The sequence below is a fragment of the Capricornis sumatraensis genome, chromosome 9, assembly GCF_032405125.1.
Source record: "Capricornis sumatraensis isolate serow.1 chromosome 9, serow.2, whole genome shotgun sequence".
Taxonomy (NCBI): domain Eukaryota; kingdom Metazoa; phylum Chordata; class Mammalia; order Artiodactyla; family Bovidae; genus Capricornis; species Capricornis sumatraensis.
In genome coordinates, this window is record NC_091077.1 from 57,480,487 (window position 1) to 57,497,177 (window position 16,691).

The following is a 16,691-nucleotide window of genomic DNA, read 5'->3' on the forward strand; positions in this document are numbered from 1 at the left end:
TATTTGTTGAATGAATGAGAGAGAATATGTGAACAATCATTATCTTCTTATGGGTCAAAGAATCAGACAGTTAAATAGTTTTGCACACAAGGGACTTTCCTGGTGGTCCAGTGATTAAGACTTCGCCTTCTAATGCAGGGGGTACAGGTTCGATCCCTGGTTGGGGGGCTAAGATTTCACGTGCCTTGTGACCCCCAAAAAACAAAACATAAAACAGAGGCAATATTGTAACAAATTAAAAAAAGACTTTAAGAATGGTCCACATCACAAAAATCTTAAAAAAAAAAGTTGAATGAAGAATTCAGAAGAAACACAGAATCCTATACAAATGCGGCACTGGATATCCTGGAAATCAGAGAAGGTTGAGATGTGGATGTAGCAAGAACCAGGGATCCTCTAAAAACCAGGAGTGGGATGGAAGGGAAAGTCTTCATAAGCCCTCTACCTTGCTGTGGATGATGGTTCTATAGCAAAGGCCCAGGGAAGGCAAAAACTAAGAGAGCTGGTTCTGACCACAGATTCACCCCTCACTGACAGGCTGTGTGAGCTTGAGCAATTATCTTGCCCCTTCTGGGCTCTGGTTATACTATCTGAAATATCCACTGTGTCCTACTTATCATGAAGGGTGGTTGGGATCTGTTGAGATGATTTGCCCTTCAGTTCAACCTTCTATTCACCCTTTCAACAACATTTTCTTGAGCTCTGTACAAGGTCCTAGTGTAGGGGGACAGAGGGGACATTCAACTGGGGAGCCAAACCAGACAGCTGCCTTCATCTGGCTGGCCCAGATGGTGGAGGCAGGTACGAAATCATCTCATAATAAAATGTAGTAAGCACCCCAAAGGAGAGGAAACAGCACACAGAAGGATTTAACCTGGTCGTGGAGGTCTGCAGAGGTTTTGCGGAGGAAGTATGAACTGGATGACTTAAAGGAGGAGAAGGGATTTACTAGGTCAGGAGGGGAAGGAGGAATGCTCCAGTCAGCGGAAAGAGCATGTGCAAAGGTCCTATGGTGAGGGTAACGCAAGAATGAAATATCAGTGGGTCAGTGTAGTTGAGACAGAGAGTGATGAGAACCACGGTGGGAGATGAAGTGACAGGGTAGGCAAGAGGCAGGCCCCCAAAGAGATTTTTGCCACCACCCTAAGATAAATGAAAGTGAAAAGTGAAAGTGTTAGTCAGTCGTGTCTAACTCTTTGTGACCCCATGGACTGTAGCCCACCAGCCCAAGAGATATGGGAAGAAATCAAAAGATTCTTCAATGATTTTGATATGATAAGGATCAAAGTTTCAGTGAGATCATTCCTGATGTAGTGCGGAGAACAAATTATAGAGGATGAATGAAGTAGAACTTTGAAAAGGAAGGTGATATACTGATACTATTCTGAGTTAAGGCTTTGTAATGGGTAAGAAAAGTGCCTTAGAAACTCTCCCACACATATTTAATGGGCACTGACTGTGTCAATCATCCTTCAAGCCCCACTTCAGGAAATTCTTTTGACAACTCTGTGAAACAGATAGTAGTAGTACAAAGTACTATGATAAAGAGAAAACTCAGGCTCAGAGAAGCTAAGTCAGTGGCCCAGAATTGCCCAGCTGTAGGAAACATAGTCTGAATATGATTGCAGAGTCTATCTGACTGCAAAGCTAGTGCTTTTCCCACTGTATCACACCACACTCAGATATTATACATGATAGGAAGTGATAAATGCTCTGTAAGGGACATGAGTACAGGGCCCATAGAATTTATGGAGTTGATAGAATTACGGGCAGTAATAAAGGTAGTGCTAGTTGTAGAATTCTGCAGTTAAGCTGCTTCTAGAAATCTTAATTTGGGGTTGGAGATGTTCATGGCATTTGAATAGGGTGTCTATTCCATGCGCTTTCATAGATACATGCCCTGCTTTGAGGTTTGTCACAAAGGAATTCCCTACCTGGAGCTTTTGAGCTCTGTATTCCCCTACTTCCGCTCACCTCCTCGAGGTAGTGGCACTGAAAGCAGGTTCCCCAGGGCTAGGGAAGCAATGGAATCTGTGAGGACTTCCTGGGGCTTTGCCTAAACTCTTCCCTGGGCCTCCTTCATTCCCCTCACTGTCTGCACAGGCTTCCTGTGGCTGTGGCAATGCGGGGAGGGAACATGACAGCTAGGATCAAGAGGCATTACCAAGTGGGAGCTGCCAGCTCAGAGCTTCAGCTTCATGTGACAGGCCTGCCTGCTAATTCAGGCTGACATACTCCATGATGTAGCACTTAATGGGAAAGCTCTGGGTAGGTATCTGGGGAGGGAGCGCTAATGCTCTGCCCAGATAAGCCAGGCGACAAACATCACTCATGATGTTCCAACACCCTCCCCACGCCCAGGTCAAGGCTGTTCACTGTCCAGGGACACCGTGTCAAAGGAGGAAGAAGGAGGTAAGGTGGTTCAAGCTTACCAACTGGACAGGATGACCAGTTAGGAAACCTCGCTGGGACTGTTTCCTATCTGCTCTGGATACATGCTCTTTCTGGGGCCAGGCGGGGAGAAGAGTGGGATACGGTTCCCTGAGTTCAGACCATGGGCAATCATTTGGGTCTTCCCTGTAAGATCAGGGAGGGCTTCCTGTACTAGCAGTCACTGAGTTAGAGCACCCGTGCCCTTCAGCCCTATCAGTAGCCGACCTCATGAGGAAAAGTCCTTGTTTGCCATTTTACGGGGGAGGTGAAATATCCTGTCTGACGTCACACAGAGAGGAAGGAGCGGAGCTGAACTGGGACAATGTAGTTCCAGAGTGAGCCCAGAGAACTGCTGCTGCAAAAGAAATGCTTAGGACGAAATACGAAAATGCCACTTTTGCAAGTCAAAAATGGTCACATGTCAGTAACTTCATGCGGTTCACGCTAACACTCTGGAAGGACTCTGTGCCATCTGGATGTGACACTGACTCGTGAAACACTGAGTCGTGGAAGGACCCTGGAGTCTCTTTCGAGGCTGTCACATGATATGTGTGTGTCGGTGGGGGGAGGGGGCACAGTGGGAGGCCGTGGTGTCTAGGCCTTACGACCTTCAGCATTCTTGGTAGTATGTTTGGATTCTCACATCTTGCTTAAGTAACTATGGATAAGGAAAGTTTGAGACCAACCACCACAGACAGTTCCTGAATTCTGCAGATGAGGAAGTCAGGAACCCCAGAGGTGACGTGCCATGCCCATGGTCACCCGGTGGGGGTTGCCAGCACAACCCGACTTTCTGCCACTCATCTGATCGCTTCCTCTGTCCCGATACCAGGTGCCTGAGCTGTTCTCCACAGGACCCGACACACTGCAGGATCAAGCCAGGACCTTCAACTGGTGGTTCACACCCTCTTTTTCTCGGCAGTGGCTGTGGGGCAAGACCCCCCTGAGACAAGGCTGGTGCTCCAGTAGGCTTGCGAATGAGAACAGGGCCACCCTTGGCCCTTGGAGGCTGCAGGTGGCCAAGGACTGTGCTGCTGGAATCCTTGCCCCTCCCTAGGCACCCCATACTCCTCCCCAACCCTGATTCAATTTCAGCTCATAGCCCTGAGCATGATTGCAAAGCATAAGCAACGCAGCCTGGTTGTCAAGACAACCAGTACTGTGTTAGAGTATCCACCAAATAAAGTTTCACAGACCAAGAGAGCAGCCTCAGAGTCTATCCTTCCACGAGGCTTATAGACATCTATGTCAGCTGGATATTAGTGGGATGTGGAGAACCCCAGAGTGCCCTGGGGCTCCTTCCCCACACGATTCAGGGCTCTGTTCAATGATCACCCCTTGAGAGAGGTCTTCTGTGCCCCTACCCCTACCCCACCTCACATGGCACATCCTCCACTCACCATCCTCTGACCCAGCTTACTGCTTATAAAGTTAAGCAACTCTTAAGCAGTTCATCAGCGAATCCTCATCAGTAGCCTATGGTTTAGCTCAGTGAATATGGTCTCTGCTGCACAGATGAGGAAATGACCAGAGAGGTTAAGTAATTTGTATCAAGTCACACAGCTCATGCTCAGGCCTGGCACTCCTTGACTCTGGAATCTAAGTCCTTGGCCGCTCTGTCCTCTGGGCCTGAAGGGGCACGCTCGGGTGTGTGGGAGAGACAAGCGAGTACACGGGCGTTTCAGTGTAGGGCGTCTGGCTGTCATGGACATCAGCAGGCACTGCCCAGGGCAGTGTCAGCTAAATGGGCTTTTATCTGCTTGGGGAGCACAAGGGAGACCTCAGAAAGGAGAGGACTGCTGAGCGAGTGGGAGGTGATAGGTTTGTGGGAATCCACCAGGTGAAAGTGGGGGACGAGGAGGAGAGGGAGCGGTGCTTCAGCTGGGGAGACCAGTATGTGCAGAGCTCAGATGGGAGGGAGGAAAGTACAAGGTGAAGAGTGTGATTCTGTGGGTTTCTGGGCATGGAGGGGGTGGGCAGTGATTTTCTCTTCACTCAAAATGCAAAATAAAGTCTTCCTCCACATCAGACATGAAGAAAACCCTGAGCTTGGTGAGGGGATGGAGAGCTGATGAGAGTGGAGCGGGGATGGGAGGCCTCCCTTGGGGGCGGGATATTTGAGCTGAGAGCCGAATGTAGGGAGATCAGCAGCCACGTGGCGCTCTGGAGAAGAGCATTCCAGGCAGAGGAAACAGCAAGTGCAAAGGCCCTGAGGTTGGCAAGCGCTCAGAGGATAGAAGGAACAGGGAAGGGCCTCTGTGGTTGGAGAGGAGTGAGCAGGGAAGACAGTGGCAGGAGATGGAAGATCAGAAGTCAGGGCTGGGTCACAGGTGTGATTGTGGGGATAGGAAGATCACTGGCTGCCCAGTACTGACCCCTCCCTGTTAAGAAAGCCCTTCCTTGTTGCTCTCTCGCCCTTCTTTCTCCCCACCTTCTGTTTCTCTCTACCCATCTTTCAGTCTTCCTCCTTCACACCTTTCTCATTGTCTTTCCTGCCTCTGTTCTTGGGAAACACAAGACCATCTTTCACCTCCCAGAATCCATTCACTAACAAAACGAATGTCACTGTCATTTGGTTTATTCGGTGACCTTGGTGGTGATGCATCACAGTCTTCTGTGGCACCTAAGTGTGTGTCAGCAGGTCACAGAGGCCCCTTTGGAGACACATGGAGAAAGGGGGACACAGTCCTGGAAGCCCCTGAGGGCCCCCACTTTACATGACATCTGTGAAAATGCACAGCCGGGGAGGGGCTGGAGGTGAGGGCTCCTCACAGAGGAAAAACCACAGCTGTGCTCACCACGGCAACCTCCAGAGCCTCCATAAGTTGACAGATTCAAGGCAAGAGCCTGAGAGAGAAGAGATGGCTGGAGAGGAGCTCAAGAACAGAGGAAAAGTTGCAGCCATGGAGAAGGGAGAGAGAGGAGTCCACTGGTACAAGGATGTGCATGGATTCCAGCTGTTTGGTAACTTTGGGTGGAACCTGACCGAGTTCAGCACACAAATGTGAATACCCTTGGATACTAAGTACAATCAACATAATTGACATGACTGGGCCTTTTGAAAAAATTGCTACCAACTTACATCCATGTTTGCTTGTATTTCCTTGTCAATATTCAACAGATGCTCCCCACCCTCCCCAGTAACTGAGATTACTCTATACTGAGAATGATAGCATATATCCAGGCGAGGGGGTTAGGGGGGTTCTGTGTCATCAGTTAGGAAGTTCACATAGCAATGTCATGACCACATGCTGGCCCTAGATAAAACCTTCCCCAAACATTTATTAACCATTTACTATATGTTGGACAGTCAACACAGAGTATTCTTATGAAGCTTAGTGGGGGCAGAGAATATGCAACCCCCTACCCACTCCTTCTTGTTCATAATCAGCTCTTTTGGGAAGCTAAAACCATGTTTGTTTGATCTAGACAAGCAAGAGGTGGGAGCTGTCCACCTTTTCCTTGGTGCAGGGAACTCTGACCCCGGTGCTCTGGGACCACAGGTTTAAGGACTCGTGGGGTCTGGGCTGACTACACCATTCCCTCTAGAAGCACTAAATGGGAAAGCTGGAGGAAAGGGTAGAAAGTTCCAGATTTCAGCCTCACTCCATGTTTGCCATCATGCCTTTCCTGGACTTCCTTTAAGAAATATCTTCTGTGATTCTCCAAAGACAATTACTGTAAGTTTGGGATAAAGCCAACAGTTAAAAAGCACTCAGACTTCATAGTCAAGGAAGAGGGAGTGAGTCATCTTGAAGATGGGAGAGCCACTGGGTCCTGCTATAAATATCCCTGTTTCAAAGCGACCCAGCTAAGCAGTGCAGGGGAGCTGTCTTCAAACGGGAGAATGTGATGACTTCCTAAGAACTTTGTGAAATAGTTTTAAAGGAAACCATGACTTAGTGGTGAAGAATCCGCCTACCAATGCAGCAGACCTGGGTTCAATCCCTGGGCCAGGAAGATCCCCCGGAGAAGGAAATGACAACCCACTCCAGTATTCTTGCCTGGAAATCCCCATGGACAGGAACCTGGTGGGCTACAGGCCATGGGGTCACAAAGAATCAGGTACAACTTAGCAACTGAATGCCAACAAACAATATACTTTCCTTCCTAAAATCAAATTATGTCAGGATATACCCACAGTCGAGGTTCTCATTCTCATCTTTGGAAAAGAAAGATAAACCTTCCCCATCCTGAATCTTACTGGGGTGTGTTATCCATGGTATAAAACACTTCAGGGAGGGACAGATGACATCTTTAATCAAAGCCCCACAAATGACCCCATCACCCAGCTCATTATCATATGAATTTCTAACAAGATTTCTAAAAAAATAATTCTAATAAAATTAAAATCTCAAAAATTATAACTTGAAATTCTAATAAAATCAGAATTGTGTTTTATGCTGTTTTGGTCAATTGTGTCCCATTAATAATTTTGGAGATAATTAAATCCAGAAGAGAATTTTAAGGCTTTATAGTTATACATTCATGGGGAGGGAAAAACCTATTTTTGTTACAGAAATGATCAAAAAGAGTTTTCAACATTTATTTGGAGGAAGTTGCAGTGAAAACACAAAGTTAAAGAAGAAAAAGGAACAATGTAAAGTTATGACTTTTAAAGAACTTTATTCCTTCTTCTTTTAATGGATATTGATAGGTATCCAGTTACAATGGTGTTTAAATTTCACACATTAAAAAGGTGATATAACAGTTTTATTTTAAACTGCCTATGTTCAAAATACTTCTGAAGCCACATCCTCTGTTACGTATTTAATGTTATGATGGAAGCGCTTAGCTGCCTACTGAAAGATGCTCAGGAAGGTACGTGGTTATTCAAAATTCTTCTAGGTGGTACACAAGCACAAAATTTGAAGTTATGTGGTGTTAGAGAGTTTTCAGAGTCAGGTAGACCTGGCCTTGAATCCTGGTTGGGCTATTTACCAGCCACGCGGCCCTGGGCTTCTTACTTCACCTTTCTCCATGTCAAGACTCTCTTCCATAATGTTACAGATAGCATTCCTCTATAGCTTTGCCAAGAAAACTTAGCCCAGGGCCTGATACATACCATCTATCAAAGAGACATTTCTGGAGAGCTTACTTTTTGCCAAACTGTGCTAAACACTTTATGCTCACTATGTTATTGAATCCTTACTGTGATCTTAAGAGGTAAGTACTAATATTCTTCCCACTTTACAGGTATGGATCTTGAAGTAAAGGAAGTGGTGAAACTTGCTCAAGGTCATACAAATACCAGGAGATGGCATTACCCTTGTTGGCAGTCTGGCTACAGCCCCTACGATCGTTATTACTAGAATCCTTCCCATGAACTTCCAGTTGTAGAAAAAAAAAAAAAAGTCCATCCTGAGAGATTGCCTAGGGAAGATTTTCTGACTTCTATTGGATTCAGAGTGTAGACATCCCTTTTATCCACCCAGGGAATTCAGTCATGATTACAGAACTCAGCATTGCTCAGGAGAAGTGGCTAGTGGGATAACTGGTCACTGGGTAGCAATTAACTTTGTTGGTGGGAAAAAAAAGCGGAAGGCTTTTCTGGTTAGGAGTTTTCCTAATAGCTTCTGTCCACATTGTCATGAAAACCTTGAACAATATGGTTGTTCATCCAATTATCAAACCAACCTGGGGGGTAGAGTCTGGCATTCTGTGTACCCATTATCAAAGGGTAATTTGGTGTAACAAACCAAATCGAGTACGTACAAAGACTGTCAAATAAAATAAACCACTCACAAATTAAATTACTTCCCATTTTCAGTGGGAAGAATGCCAGTCATTTTTCATCTTAAAAAATATGCATCTTAATTCCATTTTTTAAAGAACATGAAAAGAAGCATTTAAAGGCCTCTTGTGCAGTCTGTATGGAGCAAGGTCCACCCTCCCTAGGAACATCTCTCTGGGTCCTGCGACACTTTCTCTCAGAGAATTAATGGAGCATTAAGCCTCACCCTGGTTAAAAAAAATAATAAAAAAACTTGTTTCCTCCATGGATCAGTGGTGGATGGAGTTCAGAAAGCAGGAGTGAGAGGTTGGCTCTGGTTTATAACGACATATTAGAGCTGTTGTTTCCAGAATGAAACTGCCACTCAACACCACCCCGCCAAACCCCCAGGGAATCCTATCCAAATAATATAATTTTTAGATTTCCCAGATCACACCCTTCAACAGCCTCAATATGTCCCTGAGTTCTTCTTTTACTGGCTTTGTCATATGGATTGAAATAGGCCTGAGAGGAAAAACCCCTTTGGAGAAAATCAGGCTTTGTGCTTCAGGGTCTTAAATATCTGAGAATTATATTCTTTCATTTGACAAACATTTATTAAGTGCCAATCACTGCTTTGTGTGGCACGTGTATCGGGTGAACAAAAGCAGGTTGGTTGTGGCACTTAAAATCTAATAGGGAAGAAAGAAGTTAGTGTCTCAAGGTAGACACATTGTTACAAACTGCCTAGGATGCTATAGAAAGATGTGTATTGCTTCAAGAGAGGCAAAAATATTCTTTCATTAAAAGAAACAGGGGCTCTAATTTAGATTGGGGAATCAGGTAAATTGTTTTTTGAAGTGACAGCTCACCCCCCAAAAACGGAGCCATAAGCATTCTCTATATAAATGGTTCTTCACTGGAGGCCAAATTGCCATCTGACACTGTCTGGAGATAGTTTTGATTGTCAGAATGGGGTGTATGCTATTGGGTAGAGGCCAAGGATGATGCTAAAAGCCCTGCAATGTACAGGTCAGCCTTTAGCAGCAAAGAATTACCCGGATCAAAAGGTTAACAGTTCTGAGACTGAGAAATCAGTTCTTAAGAAAATATTTCTGGAAAGACTCTAAATCAAGGGTGGATAAAAGAAACTCAATATTAACTTCCACAATCAGCAGAAAAAAGTTTCAGTTCATAAATATGTTCTGGTTTAAAAAGTCCATATATATATATATATATATATATATATATATATATATGCACACACACACACACATACACACACACATATGAAGGATCTATCTCTCAAAGGCTTATCCCTTATTGCCAACTACAAGAATAACACACAACCCATAAAACATGCCTGGGGAATTAATACATATTTTTTAAACTCAATGCATCGAAGATGATTTTTATAGCAGACTAACAATTTCATGCTCTCAGTGTCTTTGACTTCTTTTGGCCTCTCTACAAAAAAAGAGAGGGAAAATATCTTTCGCTCGGAAGATAAACTCAGTATCTAATTACCAGCCCATGCAGCAGCCTGTAATTCTGCCAGTTTTATCTTTTTTTTTTCTCCCAGACACTTCCATTTTCTGCCAACATTGCTATTTCTCAAAGTGTGCTTCCCTGTACATTGCCTTTCCTGTTATTTCCCTGATGTTTCACATTGTGCAATTCCACAGGAAAAAAGGAGACATCTTAAAATATCACAGTAGAGGAAAATTTCAGTTAACATTTATAGGTGGGGAAGGGGATGGGATGGGAAGAGGCAGTGGTTTAATTTTTAGTTAGTTTGGTTAGGATTAATCACAACAATTGTTTTTGTCTTGTTTTTTTAACTGCTGTTGATGGAACTATTTCTGAACTCTTCCCATATACTTTCTCCTATTAACAACTGGGATAAGTATCACTGAATCTTTGATAATCAAGGATCAACAAGACCTCAGGAGGGTCACACTATATTCTGTCATTTATTACCGTGGCTTCCACAGATCGAAGACGGTAAGCATAAATTTGATATAAACTTTAAGAATCTTAGAGCTGGAAGTTACCTGAGAAGTCATTACACGGAAAAGGTGTGTGTGTATACAAAGAGGAATCTCTAAGAGCTCTGAAACACAGCCTTTCATAAGTATAAATAAAGCTGTTAGACGATGCAACAAAACTGTGTCAGTTCTGCCTCCCACCAACAGATGGCAGTAGTGGTTACCAGTGATATTCTGAATCAGAAACAAAGTGACTTTTCAGGATTGCATTGTCTGGTTCCCATCCCCGGGTGTACATTAGAATCAAAGGAGACTTCTAATTAAAAACTGATGCCTGGGGCCCTCCACTGGGTGGTGGTGGTGGGGAGAGTGTTGTTAAGTCAGAATGCCTGGAGGGTGGAATCCAAGTACTAGCGTTTTGAAAGCCCCTGTGATCGATCGCTTACCTCGAGCCAGCCGTCTTGGAGTGTGAAGTCAAGTGCGCCTTAGTAAGCATCACTACAAACAAAGATAGTGGAGGTGATGGAATTCCAGTTGAGCTATTTCAAATCCTAAAAGATGATGCTGTGAAAGTGCTGCACTCAATATGCCAGCAAATTTAGAAAACTCAGCAGTGGCCAGAGGATTAGAAAAGGTCAGTTTTCATTCTAATCCTAAAGAAGGGCAATGCCAAAGAATGTTCAGATTACCACACAATGGCACTCATTTCACATTCTAGCAAAGTAATGCTCAAAATTCTTCAAGCTAGTCTTCAACAGTACATGAACTGAGAACTTCCAGATGTTCAAGCTAGATTTAGGAAAGGCAGAGGAACCAGAGATCAAATTGCCAACATCCACTGAATCATAGAAAAAGCAAGAGAATTCCAGAAAAACATCTACTTCTGCTTCATTGACTACTCTAAAGCCTTTGACTGTGTGGATCACAACAACAGGTGGGAAATTCATTAAAGAGATGGGAATACCAGACCACCTAACATGCCTCCTGAGAAACAAGAAGCAACAGTTAGAACTGGACACACAACAATGGACTGGTTCAAAATTGGGAAGGGAGTATGTCAAGGTTGTATATTGTCACTCTGCTTACTTAACTTATATGTCGAGCACATCATGGCAAATTCTGGGCTGGATGAAGTACAGGCTGGAATCAAGATTGCTGGGAGAAATATCAATAACCTCAGATATGCAGATGAGACCACCCTTACGGCAGAAAGCAAAGATGAACTAAAGAGTCTCTTGAAGGTGAAAGAGGAGAGTGAAAAAGTTGGCTTAAAACTCAACATTCAAAAAACGATGATCATGGCCTCTGGTCCCATCAGTTCAGTTCAGTTGCTCAGTTGTGTCCAGCTCTTTACTACCTCACAGACAGCAGCATGCCAGGCTTCCCTGTCCATCACCAACTCATGGAGCTTGCTCAAACTCATGTCCGTCAAGTCAGTGATGCCATCCAGCCATCTCATCCTCTGTCATCCCCTTCTCCTGCCTTCCGCTTTTCCCAGGATCAGGGTATTTTCCAATGAGTCAGTTCTTCACATCAGGTGGCCAGAGTATTAGAGCTTCCATCTCAGCATCAGTCCCTCCCATGAATATTCAGGATTTATTTCCTTTAGGATTGACTGGTTTGATCTCCTTGCAGTCCAAGGGACTCTCAAGAGTCTTCTGTAATACCACAGTTCAAAAGCATCAATTCTGGTCTCATCAGGTCAAGACAAACAGATGGAGAAACAAAGGCAACAGTGACAGACTATTTTCTTGGGCTCCAAAATCAGATGGTGACTGCAGACATGAAATTAAAAGACATTTGCTCCTTAGAAGAAAAGCTGTGACCAACCTAGACAGCATAGTAAAAAGCAGAGACATTACTTTGCTGACAAAGTCATACAGTCAAAGCTATGGTTTTTTTCCAATAGTCGTGTTTGGATGTGAGTTTTGGACCATTAAAGAAAGCTGAGTGCCGAAAAATTGATGCTTCTGAGCTCTGGTGTTAGAGAAGACTCTTGAGAGTCTCTTGGACTGCAAGGAGATCAAACCAGTCAATCTTAAAGGAAATCAATCCTGAATATTCATTGGAGGGACTGATGCTGAGGCTGAAGCTCCAATACTTTGGCCACCTGACACAAAGAACTGACCCATTGGAAAAGACCCTGATGCTGGGAAAGATTGAAGGTGGGAGGTGAAGGGGACGACAGAGGATGAGACGGCTGGATGGTATCACTGACTCAATGGACATAAGTTCGAACAAGCTCCAGGAGATGGTGAAGGACAGGGAACCCTGGCGTGCTGCAGTCCATGGGGTTGCAAAGAGTTGGACATGACTGAGCTACTAAACAACAGGAAGGGGTCAATATGTAGAGCCAAAGCTAAGAGCCAGTGAATTGGAGGGGTAAATGCAAGAGTCCATACAAAGAGCTCTTAACAATGCTTGGAGTATGAGATCATATGAGTTTAGAACTATTTTTATAGTTCCATATGAGGTTTTTAATATTAACTTAAAACATCCTGATTTTAATAAATGGTTAAAAATAGTTTATGGAAGGGAAAAAGGATAGAAAAGAGTTACTATTCATAGTATGTAGAAAACGTTCCCTCAATTGATAAAAAGACAACTCAGTAAAAAATTATGGGCAAAGGATATGGACAGAAAATTTAGAAAAAGCTAGAAGCGAATGACCAAGAAATATATAAAATATGTCCAACCTTAGTAGTAGTCAAGAAGATGCAAGTTAAGATTTTTAAATCTTTAATCTTATAGAAAGATCAATCTTATTAATCGTTTAATCTTATAAAATGTTATTCTATGCCAGCTACTCTTCTAAATTTTTTCTAACCATTAATTCATTTAATATTCAAGATAATGTTATGAGGTAGGAATTCATATTATACCTCTTTCTGCAAATAAGGGTAACTAAGACACAAAGGAATAATGTGTCTTACCTTAAAGTCACACACTAGTGCTTGTTGGAGCTCAGATGGGTACTTGGGTATTCTGACCAAGAGCATCCTTACCTTAGCCACTACCCTACACTCCCTTCTCAGTAGAGTCTCTACTGGGATATGCAAAATGACTGATAACATCTGTCTGGAGATAGTAAGAGGAAATGGGCATTTGCTGGTGGGAGTATGAATGCAACAGGAAAAAGTAGCTATTAAAATACAATAATGCACATATCTTTCAACTTAGCAAAACCTGCTTTAATGGAAACTATCCTATGAAAACTGGACATTGGTTTATGATGACAAATGCTTGAGACCATTCACTGCAGCACTGTTAGTTATAATAACATTGTAACAAAATCTGGAAAACAGGTGACTGTCAGTGAATAGGGGACTGGTTTAATAAGTTATAGTATACCCACACTTTAGAATATTGACAGCTACTTCACAGAAGATGAATGACCAGGAGGGATGTTTATATTACTGAGCAGAGTGTGTAAGTATCATCTCGAATTTGTAAAAATAAACAAAATCATATCCATCTATTAAGGTTGATAATATATGTTTGTGTGGACATACAGAAAATGGTGTGGCTGGATACATGCCAAACTAGTAATGTGAGTTACCTTAACATGTGGGCCCATGGTACAGGATTGTTTGATTTGATGCTATAATCCTACATTAGTTTTGTAATATAAAAGGAAAAGAAGAGAGATCTTTGCCTCCAATGTCCAGCTAGGGAGGATTCTCAGGATTCTTCAGCCTGCACTGGACTCCTCCTGAAAAAGTGTAAGCAGCTCCCAATGAGCATGGCTTTGAATTAAGATCCACTTTCCTTAACTGTCCACCTGTTAGTTCCTTGGGTTGACAGACAGCCAGTATACCTCTTCCTCTACGCAAAAGTGCTCCAGATATTTGAGCACAGTTCTCAGTCCACCCCACTGTCCATTCAATCACACCAAGACTTAGCCTCCAATCTTTATTACCCCACCAGTGGTCATGCCTGGGTCACCCCTACTGATGCTTTGCCATGCTTAACACAGTCTACCAGAGTTCAGAACACAGAGGGACCTACATTCTTCTAGACAAGACATGCGCTTTCTACCTCAACAACTTAACATTGATTTATCTCAGTAACAGGCCATATCTCAGTGTCAACTAAAATTCCTAGGTCTTTCAAATAAGCTAATGTCAAGTCAAATGTTCTCTACTATTTTGAACGTGATTACCTCAATTCTATCCCTAGGATTTATCTCTTTTTCTTAAAAGGGAAATACAGGGATATGAAAGAGTACCTATGTGAATGTGGGAGATGGTGGGAGGAGTCTAATGAATTGTGGATTCTGGAAAATGGGATTTTTCTGCACCATGAAGATGATGGGTTAGTAGACGGGTGAACACACTAGGTATATGGAGAGGACAATGCCAGTGTCCTGAAGTCTGGTGGGAGGGTGGGAGGTGCCTTAAATCCTCCGTTTCAGAGAGGTGGGGCTGAATTTGAAAGGTAATGATTCTGGCAAATAAAATTGTTACAGGAAATGGGTGGGGGAAGAGAAAACTCAGAAGGAGGTTTGCTAATTCCAAGGAGACAGAGTAGGAATGGGCCAAGAACAGAGGAGATGGGACAAGGATGAGAAAAGAGTATCTGAGAAAAGCAGCTGCACACAGGACTATAAAGAAAAAAGGATGGCGAGCCTCCAGAGATGGGAATGAGGAAAGAGAGAAGAAAGCACAGAGGGGGTTGCGAGGAGTTCTATTCTAGTCTGGACTGTTTGGATGCCAAGAAACAGAAACCTTCTCAAATTTACTTAAAAAAAAAAAAACCTAAAAAACAAAAAAGGAGTATTGTGGGAGAGAAAAATCTTGCAGTGGATCAGGACTGAAAACGGAGTGTGTGAAACGGAACAGGGGCTTAGCCTGCTGTTAGGGGTCTGCGGAACTTGACCTTGTCTTTTTGTCTCTGTGTCTCTCTCTCATAGGGGTGTCCTGGTTTCTTAAACTGCTTCTCTCTGTGTCAGCCCTGCCTCTCTCTCTTTGCCAATAAAAGCTAACTCTGTCTGTTTGCCAGTCTGAACATGGCCTTCAGTGAATCACTCTAGCCCTGACTCCACCACACTTTCACTCTAGCCCTGACTTACGCCACACTGTAAACATATAGTGCTACCATAGTGCACTACCATGCGTAAAATAGCTAGCTAGTGGGTAGCTGCTGGGGGCACTGAAGCTCAGTTCCCCGCTCTGTGATGACCTAGAGGGGTCTGATGATGGAGGGAATGTAAGTACGCATATGGCTGATTCACCTCATTGCACAGCAGAAGCTAACATAACATTGTAAAGAAACTATATTCCAATTAAAAAAGAGGAAATAAGTGTTGCCAATGATTCCTGAAAAAAAGAGAGCAGGGAACCAACAGGGCAGAAAATACAGTAGGAAGAATGAAACATATAGTCAGAACCTTCCAAGAGGTTTCACCCCTGCCTTTGAACATCCTGCATTCAGAATCACCTCCATAACTTTTTCCTGCAATGCTCTGCTCCCCTTATTCACCCCACTTCCACCTACTCCCCCTTACCTAAGTCTTCCTCGATCCAGATGGCTCCAGAACTCTCCTCACTCCCCCTGCTATGTATGCACACAATCCAGTGGAGAATAATTCTGATATTTTTAAGAGGTCAAAATTCTAGCTTCCTTCTTCCAATTGGCACAATTTTTTTTTAAAAGAATATATTCTGTATTATTTCATTTATATAAGATTCTAGTAAATGCAAACTAATCTGTAGTGACTGTTTTCTTTTTCTTTTTTGCTGTATTTTTTTTTAATTTTATAATCTTTAATTCTTACATGTGTTCCCAAACATGAACCCCCCCCCCCCCCCGCATCTCCCTCCCCATAACATCTCTGTGGGTCATCCCCATGCACCAGCCCCAAGCATGCTGTATTCTGCGTCAGACATAGACTGGCGATTCAATTCTTACATGATAGTATACATGATAGAATGCCATTCTCCCAAATCATCCCACCCTCTCCCTCTCCCTCTGAGTCCAAAAGTCCATTATACACAGCTGTGTCTTTTTTCCTGTCTTGCATACAGGGTCATCATTGCCATCTTTCTAAATTCGATATATATGTGTTAGTATACTGTATTGGTGTTTTTCTTTCTGGCTTACTTCACTCTGTATAATTGGCTCCAGTTTCATCCATCTCATCAGAACTGATTCAAATGAATTCTTTTTAACGGCTGAGTAATACTCCATTGTGTATATGTACCACAGCTTTCTTATCCATTCATCTGCTGATGGACACCTAGGTTATTTCCATGTCCTGGCTATTATAAAGAGTGCTGCGATGAACATTGGGATACATGTGTCTCTTTCAATTCTGGTTTCCTCGGTGTGTATGCCCAGCAGTGGGATTGCTGGGTGATAAGGTAGTTCTATTTGCAATTTTTTAAGGAATCTCCACACTGTTCTCCATAATGGCTGTACTAGTTTGCATTCCCACCAACAGTGTAGGAGGGTTCCCTTTTCTCCACACCCTCTCCAGCATTTATTGCTTGCAGATTTTTGGATCGCAGCCATTCTGACTGGTGTGAAGTGGTACCTCATTGTGGTTTTGATTTGCA

The 16,691-nt window shown here is 43.3% G+C and overlaps 1 protein-coding gene across 1 annotated transcript in view; it reads right to left on the reverse strand.

The window, feature by feature from the left end:
• Positions 1-16,691, reverse strand: part of PPP2R2B (protein phosphatase 2 regulatory subunit Bbeta) — a 478,006-nt gene that overhangs the window by 76,834 nt on the left and 384,481 nt on the right. The gene's annotated exons all lie outside the window — the stretch shown is intronic.